Source organism: Solanum pennellii, chromosome 8, assembly GCF_001406875.1.
Source record: "Solanum pennellii chromosome 8, SPENNV200".
NCBI lineage: Eukaryota > Viridiplantae > Streptophyta > Magnoliopsida > Solanales > Solanaceae > Solanum > Solanum pennellii.
The window spans coordinates 13,507,151-13,519,569 of record NC_028644.1 but is presented as its reverse complement, the minus strand read 5'-3'; positions in this window follow the sequence as shown (position 1 = coordinate 13,519,569).

Sequence of the window (12,419 nt, the reverse complement as noted above, 5' to 3'; positions counted from 1 at the left end):
CAAGAGTCATATTCACATTGTACATGTATCAAGTACGGGACACAAGTCTACCAAAATAAGACACTCACACTCCACATAAAGCATATCATTCAAGAAGCACATAGGCATAACCAATGTCATCTATAGGTCACCTTATTCACTAGTATAGTATCATCAATATAAGTTATCACAAGTCTCATATTACCTCTCAAGAAACATGACTCTTCAACATCAAGCAATAGACATAATAACTTCACTCTAGCCTACTAGATTCACACATTATCAACTAGAAGAACTCATGCTTTGACACCACATAGACAGATAAGTAATCGAGACCTTAACAATATTAACATATTCAAGTTGTAACATGATAATAATATGATTCATAAATTAATGTCGACGAGGACACATTATTTCACAATTCATGAAGAAATGCTGACAAGAAAACATTATTCACTAGGATAGCACATATGCACCACAACAATAAGTGGACCATACTAAACATTATCAATATCTAAGGACTACACTAAAAATATAGAGATGTTTAGGTCAACATAGCATAAATTCAACCTCTCAACTCAAATGCATAGCCAATACACATAATAAATATACAAAGGCTCTTACCAATAGCCATTGTCACCAATTAAAGTTAATAATCACAATATTCAATGAATCACATATACGACAATATGAATTCATTAAATTAAAGTAGCCTATGTACAATTATAGCATGATTATTTCATAATTCAATAGCCCCAATAAAAAAACTAAAGAATTCAATAGCATAAAAACCTAATCAAATCACCCACAAAATGGTAAAAATTAGGGTTTCATGAATTGCATGGGTTCATGGAGTTTTTAGGTTAAAATAATCAAATTTACGTCAATTAAATAAATATACAATGATTCAAAACATTTTATGCAAGCACTCATTTATAGATATCAAAATAGGTCAATTTCATATTTTGGAAGACTTTAGAAATTACTTTGATGTTTTTCTCCTTAAACAAAAAATATTCAAGGATGAAAGTCATACATTAATTATGAAGATCCACGTAATTGATGGAGAAAAATCTTGAAAATCATTCTTCTACCTTGGAGCTCAAAAGATTCAACAATAGAGGTTTATGCTGAAATGAATAAAGAGGTTTTGTTTTAGGTTGAGATTTAGCTTTGATAGGTGTGTTTTGTACTTAAAAAGACTCAATAATTGTCAATTGTTTTGGGTTGAGGTCCATAACCCTATGATATTTAAGATGTTTCATTAAGTTGGCTTGTGATGGTGAAACTTATTTCTTAGATTTTATAAATGAGTTTCTTATTTATATTCTTGAGAAAAGTTTTAACTACGTACTTATTTTCATACTTATGTAATGAAAGATATCTAAGAGGCTTGTGCCAGACTTCCGTGAGGTCAAGTACCCTGTGTGGTGACTCAAGAGTGCTCTATCTTCTAGTGTATACTTGTCGGTTATTACAGATTCATCATTGAGCCATTTTCCCTAACCCTAGTTATGAATTGGACTTGTAGAAAAGTAGGGTTATTGGAATTTATTATGTTATTGTTTAATTTAATATATTGTGATGATGGTTATTGGATTATCGGATAATTGTGATAAATTAAGGGTAATATCTTGAAGGAGGCTTTGGAAGCTATTTGGTACGATCCTTGAGATTATGATTTCTCTACTTCAAATAGGTTGGTTTATTCTTAATGATGATATTTATTTGAAGTATGATTATGTGAATAGATTAGGAAGATGATGATATGATGATTATGATGCCATGATATGAGTATAATTGATTGTGGCATATGATCATGCAAGTTTAAATGTGATTCTCTTGTGTGCCTTATTATGATATGATTATGATGTGATGATCTCAGTAAAGATGGTTTGTGATGACAGGAAGTTCTCATATTATACCTATTGAGCTAACGATATGATTATAAAAGGGGTTACTCTCATATGGCCTATACTAATATTGATGATTATGAATGATTTAAAAGCATTTAAAAAAATAAATTTAACTTAGCACCGAGCGAACTAGATATGAGAGGTGTCCCTTCTCAATGTGGGAAGGAAGGTTCACCATTATTCTCATGAGATGGAGACTACAATGAAATTGTCCATAAATAGGGTTTCTAGCATATCTCTTAGTCCCTTAACTATGTTACCCCCATAGGAATACTAGCTAGTGAATCCACCTAGGATGCTATCACTACAACAAAAAATGATCATTAGCGGCAATTTATTCCTAATGTCCCCTAAATATGTATTTTTAGTGGCAATTGACACTTTTTGTTTTTGTGTCTAATAATGGAACTTAACTAATGCCGATAAAGACATTAACACTCTTTATTAATGTCATTATTTAATGTCGCTAAAAGTTGTTTTTCTTCTAGTGAATTTTTACGTTTTTGTCCTACATTTGAAAGTAGAGAACCTTCCTTCAGTGTGGGGTTTCAGGACAACGGATTTTATGTATAGCTTACATGGTCTATTATCTATTAAGGCGATTATTGCTGAAAGTAAAATGAATGAATGATGTTTTAAAGAGGAACACTAATTAGGGTGACTTAAGGGGTTCTTCTTAGTGTAGGTAGGGGTATGGGACTCTATCTATACATTGCACAAGTTGTCCTTGAGGGGAGTCCTAGAAGGTTGTTCTTATGTACTTATGATATAATGAAATGTATATTATGTTTCTTTTAAATGATGTCTTTTATATTAATGAACATTTTAATTGTCTAACTTGTTATATATGATTATTATTAATCATGATGGTATGTTATATAAAGCAAGGCATTACTTATGGTTCCTTTTCTTCTTTACTCGATTATGTGGGGTTATGGGGATTCACATATGCATTGCGCTTATATGTTTTGGATAGGATTGTTCGTAAGAGTCTTGTATGTTGATAATATGAGCTATTGAACATGAATGTCAATATGACTTATGATGATGTTACCTTATTTATTAATACGTCTTATGTTATTGTGATTCTTGTCTCATATATGCTCTATTGTGTGTGCATAAAGGCATTCAAAATGAATTGGCATGTTTCTAAACAAATGGTCCCTTTTGGGCATGATTTCAAATGGCTTTGTGTGCATATGTTTCCATACAAAGTACAAGTGGTTGTACTAACCCATATTCTTTATATTTCTACTAATATGCAAGTTTGGGTTGTTGATGTTCTTGGAGGCCATTTGCAAGAAGACTTGGAAATCATCTAAAATTTGGTGAGTCCTCAATGTTTGAGGATGGTTCCACCTGTATACCTTACTAGGATTGTTAAGTATAAAAAAAAATTTCTTTCCTTATTTCTTAAGACTATTGATATAAGCCTATGTGTTTCATATTGTACTTTTCATTACTATGTCCCAAAGTTGTACTCGTTTGAGATGGTTTATATGTGATAAAAGATATTAGTCTCTTATATGATTTGCCTATGCTAATTAAGAAGTCTATGTAAATAGCATAAGCAACGAGTCTATATGATATGTGACAAGTCTAAGTATACTTCACTATGTAAAAGTTTTATATTTTCTGCATTTTTGACCTATGATATGTAATGACGAATGCTAAGGGATAATTAAGTCTTTTTTGACGATGAAAATAAAAATAACGTATAGGGGGTGCCCCGGATCGTGACAATCTTTGTATAAGAGAGTGAGGTTGAGTAACCTTAGGAATGATGTCTCACTAAACCACGTTTATGTTCAGTCTTGTTCAAAATTTTGAAGTGCGCCACACTTTTTAATAAGATCTTATGTGATTCTTAGTAAATTCTCTTCTTTGTAATCTTATGTTGGATATCAAGACTCTTGATGCTATGTGTCCTTTTAATAAAAAATTTTTATTGTGTTTATCGGCTAAGACCACTAGAAGGACAGCCGCAAGAAGAGTTGAAGAAGATATTGCTAATACGGGAGCTCCAACCCAAGACAACCAAGCTTCTCAACTAGGCAATCAACCCCTCCTTAAGAACAAGTTCCTTTGGGTGGCAAAGCTAAAATCACTCCTCGGTCTTTGACTGATGGAGAGATAAGGTATGCTTTTCTATGTTTTTCTCAAGCGACAAATACTAATGCTCAATCCTTAACTACTCAATTACAAGCTTTGATTGATCAACGAAACTATGAAGTTCGACTTTGTGTGCACCAAATGCTAGTACCATGAATTATCGCTTGATGGAATTAATTAGGCCGAATCCTCCGACGTTCTTTGGGCCGAAGGTGAGTCAATATCCCTAAGACTTCCTTGATGAGTTCTATAAGATCTTATTTTCTATGGGGGTGACAGTAATTAGAAGGTCTAGCTAGACTCTTATGAACTCAAGGATGTGGCTCAAACATGGTATACTCAATGGAGGGACAGTATGGCTTTGAAAGTATGTCCCGTGACTTGGGAAATCATTAAGAAGGACTTTCTTGAAAGGATCTTAGCAAGCGACAAAAGGGAGTCTAAAGTTGAAGAGTTTATTAACTTTTATCAAAGACGTATGAGTGTGCTATATTAATATTTGAAGTTAACTAAATTGTCTAAGTATTACCCTTCCTTGGTGTCTAACCCAAGGTATGATATCAGTTATTTTTCGACGAGAGTGTCCTGTTTGGTTAAAGAGTGTCAATCGGCGATTATTCATGACAACATGGATATTTCTAACTGATGGTTCATGCTCCATAAGTTGAGAAGACTAGGCTTTGAAGGAAGAATAGTGATGGTAAGAGGGCAAGGTGTTATGATGGTGTTTCTTCTAAGGGTAGGTTAAAGATTAAAGATAATCGTAGGTTCTAGAAGTGGTTCTCCAACTAAGTTACTTGTATGATCCCAAAGGCTTGTTATGATAGATTGTCTAACCCTAGGTCCGAAAAGGGAAGAGTTGGTGATTAACAAAGAAAGAAACCTACTTGTACCAAGTTTGGTATGAAGCATGTGGGAAAATGTCTAGTTGAAATACATAATTTCTTTTGGTGTGGGAAGAGTAGCCATAAGGTGAGCTATTGTCCTAATGTATGGAGTCAATAGAAGGGGAGTATTCATGTTCAAGCAAGAGATCCTAGTTCTAGTTTCCAAAGAGGAACCGCGTCTGTGCTCTCCGCTCTAGGGATATCAAGAGGAATCTCCCAATGTGGTCATCGGAATGTTACAAGTCTTTTCTATAAAAGTATATGATTTACTTGATCTAGTTCCACGTTGTCATTTGCTACCCCTTTGATAGATAGAAATTTTGATGTGTTACGCGATATCCTAATTGAATCATTATCTGTTACTACCCAGTTGGTGTCTCGGACATTTCTAAAGAACCTATAGGAATCGTCCTATATTGTTTCCCAATAGAGTTTCCATGGTAGATTCGGTTGAACTTGATACGATAAATTTTGATCTCATCTGGGGAGTGGATTGGCTTCATGCTTGGTTTTCTTCCATAAAATGTAGAAAACAGGCAAAATTAAACCATCTTATAATGGAAGGGGGGAAACTCTATTTCTAGAGGTTGAATCATTTCGTGTCTTAAATCTGGTATGATGATCTCTAAGGGGTGTATATACCATATTGTACAGGTCAAACACCTAGACTCGTAATCTCCCCCTTTATAGTCGGTCCCTGCAGTGAAGGATTTTCTGGAAGTCTTTCCCAATTACTTAACCGTAACTCCTCCCGAACAGGAAATAGACTTCAGAATAGACTTATTGCCGGATAGTAAACCCATTTCAGTTCGTCCTTATCAGATGGCTCTGGCTAAATTGAAAGAGTTGGAGGCTCAACTCTAAGATTTACTAGACAAAGGTTTCATTCAACCTAGTATTTCTCCGTGGGGTTCTCTGGTGTTTTTTGTGAAAAAGAATGATAGGTCCTTTAGGATGTGCATTGTGTACAGTCAACTCAATAAGGTCATCATAAATAACAAATATCCTATCCCTCGGATTGATGATTTGTTCCATCAACTATAAGGTGTGAGTTACTTTTCAAAAATTGATTTGAAGTCGTGAATCACAAACTTAAGGTGAGAGGTGAAGATATTCCTAAAACGGCTTTCTAAACTATGTATGGTCATTATGAGTTCCTAACCACGTCATTTGGGTTAACCAATTCCCTGGAGTCTTCATGGACCTTATCAATAGAGTGTTCCGAAATTACCTTGATTCTTTTGTAATTGTCTTTATTGATGATATCTTTGTATGTTCAAAGAGCTAGGATGAGAATATGGGCCATTTCAGTGTTGTATTGCATTTCTCCAAGAACATCAACTCTTTGCTTAGTATAGCAAGTGTGAATTTTCGTTAAGATTATTTGCTCTTATTTTTCTTATTATCTCAAGTAAGGGTATAGAGGTCGATCCGAAAAATACAGAAGCAGTTAAGAATTGGCTTAGACCTTTAGCTCTCACTGATATGGGAAGTTTCTTTTCCCTATACGGTTACTATTGAAGGTGTGTCGATTGCATTGCCTTTATTGCATCTCCATTTAAAACATTAACCTAAACAAATTTTATGTTTGAGTGGTCGGAGGCTTGTGAACGAAACTCCCAAGAGTTGAATGATAAGCTAACTTGCGCTCTGGTGTTCACCTTAACGGAGGGTATAAAGGGTTTTGTAGTGCATTGGGATGCTTCTTGAGTAAGTATGGGTTGTATCAATATGAGACATGGTAAGGTGATAGCTTATGCCTCTTTACAATTAAAGGTTAAAGAGAAGAACTACCAATTTCATGATTTTGAAATAGAGGTCGTGGTGTTGGGCTTGTAAATACAAATGCATCATCTCTTTAGGTTACATGTTTGTTTATTTAACAACCACAAGAGACTTTAATATATCTTTAATCTAAAGGTGTTTAATCTTTGGCAAATGAGGTGGTTGAAACTTTTGAAGGATTATGGCACAGTTTCCTATACCACCCAAGCAAGGACAATGGATCGGTTTGGTTTTCAGTTAGATTAATCTTCAAAATATGTTTTAATGGTCTATCATAACTGCGAATCATTCTTAGTTGTTGAGGTGAAGTATAAGCACCTTGATCTCTATTCAGGGAATTTAAAGAGTCGGTGCTTAGTAAGATTAATGAGTCATTCTCCCGAAGGGGATGGTGTGGTTAGGGAACATGGTAGCTTGTGTGTGCCAAAAATTTATTAGTTGAGAAAGAGAATTTTGGAAAAAGCTCATGGTTCCCGATATTCTGTTCTATTGAGTCCATAGTGTCCCTACAAAAAGATTTAAGTGTCATTCGATGACGAGCATTTCTAGGGGGGATAATGAAACACTCTTGAAGTTCATAACATAGTGTAGAGCCTCACAAGAATAACCAAGCCTTAAAACAATGTTTATAATCCTAAATTAGTGTATTGAACCTAAGTTGGAAGTTTTAGAGTCAAAACATCAAGAAACAACCATGAGGTCCAGAGATTAGTGAAATTGAGGCTAGTTTGACCTGGCATGTTTCAATGGTTTTTAAGACTCGGAATTTCTTCAAATTTTCAAAAAAGGTGTTAAACATATAGAATATTGTGTTTAGGGTCGAACCTTCCTGGTATGACTCCCCAAGGACCACCCTAAGGGTCATTGAAGAGGACCCTAAATTGAGACCCCAAAACTTCCTTTTGGACAGCGTGGAAGCACGATACCCAATGACGAGTTGTCGTTTGATCAACGCTCTTCCATGGTGTCATTTTTGGACACTTATAATATTTTCAAAAAGGGTCCATCTGTTACATTCTTAAACAAAGTAAGGTTAACTAGAGCTTTGTAATTTGTTTGTGAGTTACTTTTGTGTTAAAATGAGTTACGTTGATGTTCTTAGGCAGTGTGTGAAGTTTGATAACATTTGGAGGTCAAACGTTCAATAACATCCATGACGTTCGGAAGGTGTGTCTTAGAAAGAGTTCATGTGTCTTGATGTCTTTTAGTGATTTTTACGTATTCAGTTTGGTTGATATTTGTGTGGGATGTTCCTAAGACCTAGAGGACTATGTTTAGGGGTTTAACGTCCGGGTACGACCCCACATAGGACAAACGAGGGGCCTTAGGTGAGGACTCCATTCATTTTCCAAGAGTCTACCAAGCAGTGACCATCAACGACCACAAGGAATGGTCACTTTGTCAACAAACGACCCATACATCTTGGCCATCGACCGACCCTACAAGGCTATCAAGAGCCTGCACAAATGAAGCCTCAGTCTCAATTGGGGGACCCCTACAAACGGGGCGTCGATTAGGAAATGGTCCGTAGACGGAAGAACCTTTGGTGGGTCTTTTAGGTATAATAAGGTGTTTCACACCCTAAGACCTCATTTTAGACTTCATTCCCTAAAACCCTAAACCCTCTCTAAAGAAAAGACTCTCTCAAATCTCCATTGAAGCTAAAACTCAAGAAAGAGATAGGAGGGTTGTTGGTGGTCAATTCTTCAACAAAAATCAGTGGGCTTTCATCTATTTGAGGTATGGTTGTCATCCTTAAAATATATTTATTCAAGTACTACTTTCTAATAGAATTTCAAAAATGGTATTCAACACTAACCTCTTGTATCTATAACTTTCAATATGGGTCTTGCACGAAAATGTTTTAAATTATTCAAATATGATTTTTATAATGTTTAGTGGTTATTTTAACGCTAAAACATCACTGAAAACATGTTAAAGCTTTTTATCAATTTTTGGCTTAAGGAATGGGTTGAATGAGCATGGTGTCACGACCCAAAATTACCTTTTAGAAGTTATGGAGAACCCTTGGGTTATGATCGAGCGTACTTGATCCTTTGGTGTTTTTTACAAGCCCTTTAAGTATCGTTCAGTACATAAGACATGGAAAGTAGTGTGGTATTTAGATCTTTTTCACGAATAAATTAACAAAAAAGGAAATCGTTCATAAATACTTAAGGAATCTCATCGTCACAAGCCAACTTAAAGACACGACATAATTTTAGGGACACGGCCCTTTACATTAAAAAAAATACATAGTAAGTCTTTAAATAAAGAAACTAAGAAAAGGACTATGCCCTCATATATATGAGGACATACTTTGTCTTGAGATAAACATTCCCAAGCTTTTCCTTCTAGTCTTTAACCTTGCTTCCAAAAACCTATACCTATAGAGTATAGGAAGTATGGGGTTAGTACAAAACAATGTACTAAGTATGACATATGCAAAAACATGCAAAAAGGATATTTTGGTAAAAACACATTTTTCATTCCAATTAAGTAAAACATTAACGAATATAGTAGGAAAATATAAAAAAGATTGTCATTTAACAATTACTGAAGGATTTCCATTAATTTAGCAAAAGAAAGAATTTAACAGTAACTTAATAATTTTTACAATGAACTTGTATAACCTTATAGTGAACTATTTTGACTCCAAAGTAGTGAATTTCCAAGGTAATGCCAATGAGAAAGTGAACTCATTTCCGTTGGAGTTTCCCTTACTAAGTTTATCCTAAGACACACTAGGGTAAGACATGAAGGAAGTACGCATACGCCTCCTTCAATGTACACCACAAGACTACCTCCATTTTGGCGTACTAACCTCGGGAGAACCAGCCCCACTCAATGGCAAGGTGATTGAAGTACACCCAAACAATACACCAAGACTTCCCTTTTGGATTGCCTACTTAGTGCAATGATTAGATGGCGTGCCATATCACCACCTACCCTAAGTAGTACACTTTTTTAGAAGTCTTGCCATGAGGACTCCCCTTTCGGAAGGTCCTACTTAGTGCAATGGATAGATAGCGTCCCATACCACCACCTACACTAAGTAGTACGTTCTTTTAGGAGACTTAGTTCATTCAATTAATACAAGACTCACCTTTCTGAATGCCTCATTAGTGCAATGGATTAATAGCGTCCCATTGCATACCTACCTTAAGTAGCATACTCTTTTAGAAGACTTAGCACATTCATTACTTTTGTGAGAGATAGACACGAAATCCCGATATTAACCCCTATCGGATGAGCATCCTCACTTGCCTATAGTAAGTACATTCTCTTAGATTTTACATGGCTTGCCTAATAGCTACACCTATGCAGGCGCATAGTTAAGGGAAAAGAAGGTTTCTACTAAGTAAATCATTCTCTACTAATGAGGAGTACTCATTTCAAGAGGTACATTTGAATAGGAAATCCCTACTAACGAAGTCTAACCCCCTCTTCTTCATATCCTATTGGTGCTAGGCATAACTTCCCATGGATTGTCAACATTACAAACTATAGGTTAAGAATGCCTAGTGAACACCACATCTCAACTCAAGAAGGGAATTCATCCTTCGACCAATCTTAGAAAGCTCTTAGGATGTAGTGGGGATGCTACTAAATACTTCATCTCAACACACGAATAGTGTTCACCCCTAAACTCCCATTTTGACTTAACTTAGCTTAATTCATTCATTTAAGTGTGAGTGTGTGTGTACATGTGAGCACACCTTGCAAATTAACATCATTTCATTTGCATTTAATTCTACACATGCTTAGATCTTCTTTCATCACATCACACACGTTACCATGCTTCACATAATCATATAAGTCGCATAAACATAATCCTAAGCATACTTCTCATAACAAGCTTCATGAAAAAATTAACAAGAATAACTTAATTTACATCTTTCTTCACATAATGTGCTTTCATGGCCTCATTCACAATACACAAGTAACTATACATTCAAACATTTCAAGTAATCACCGCCACCAAGAAGGGGGACCATACCACTCAAGAGCATTTCATAATTAATGCCAAACAACATAACAAACTTACCCTTTATCCCAAGATTCCATCACCTATAACATTTTACTCAACTTTTCATCATAAATTAGCCCTTAAGGCAGTAGCTAAACAACAATATCAACCATAACAAACCAAAGCTTAACGACTAACAATTCATATTCACTTAACCCATATCTTAAGAAAAAATTTGATGAAAAGTTGTATCATGATTTTATTCAACTTTTAGTATCAAAATAATGAACTGACCTTTGAAATATCATTTTTAAATCAGTCAAAACGTTTTCATTCAAGACCCATATTAATTGTCAATGATAGAAGAAGTTAGGGTTGCAAAACTCTTTTTGAGATCTTTATAGAAAGGGGCTCTTTTAATAGGATGTAGTTCAAGGATGGATACCATAGCTCACATATAAGAAACCCCAATGATTTTTGATGATGAAACAACCACCAGCAGCCCTCCTTGTTCCTTCTTGACTTCTAGCTTCCATGGTGATTTGAGAGAGTCTTCTAAGAGGGAGGGTTTTAGGTTTTAGGAAATGAGTTTTAAATTTCAGTCTTAGGGTTTGAAACATCTTAATATACCTATTAAACCCTTAAATAAACGTCCTTCGATCATAAAGACATGGGCTGAATATAACAAACACCCCAAGACTTGGCAGAAAATTATAGCTTTTGGCAGGATTTAATCGACGGTTGCAAACTAAAGTACCGTCTGTCTATTAACAGTCCTTTGGTGGGTCTCGTGGTTTGATAATTATCTCCAATTGGAGCCTATACAACCTAACTTGAAGGCCCAATCGAGGGACCAAGGATACGGGCCGTTGATTGACCTACTGGCCATCGTTTGGTCTTGTTGCTGTACATTGCCTTTGGACTTTTGGGTCCAAGTCTTGGGCCCTTCTCTATTGCCCGTTGTGAGTCCTAGGTGGGGTCGTATCCGGAGATTAAACGCCAAACTATGTAATCTAGGTCTTATGAATGTCCCACATGTATTTCAAACGAAACGAACATGTAAGACTCACTCAACCACATGAGAACACACAAGCGCTATCTAAGGCACACCTTCCGAATGTCATGGACGTTCTTGGACGGTTAACCTCCAAACATCACGAAAATTCACACACTGCATAAGAACGTCAATGTAACTTTTTTTAAATTAAAAATAACTCAAGAAACAATTACGAAGATCTATTTACAATAGTTCATTTTAGGGCATTACATTCTCCCCCACATGGAACAACACTAGCCCTCGAATGACACTAAACTTTATGTAACGACCTGTTTAGTCGTTTTGAGCAGCAGATTTAATTCTGGAAAAACTGGCTAAGATTACGGACATCACGACGGACCGTCATAGGCACGACGGCCCGTCACAGATGTCTCGTTTCAGCATACTTAGAAATTCTGAAATTGGGTACTGAAAATCGACTCTCTGTAATCGGTGACGGACCTGCAGGACGTGCCGTCACATCCACGACGAGCCGTCGTAAGCTCCCGTTGCAAAACACTTCAACTCTTGAGAAATTGGTACGGGAAACGAGTCTCTGACCGTCAGGACGGAGGTGCAGGACGGACCGTCACAGGTGTGACGGGCCGTCACAGTCCACCTGGACTTTGGGGAGGTTGCGACGACCATCGTGACGGACCGTCGCAGGCACGACGGACCGTCACAGGTTGCGCAAGTCCCAGGCAGAATCGGATTTCTTCACACGTTTTAAGGGA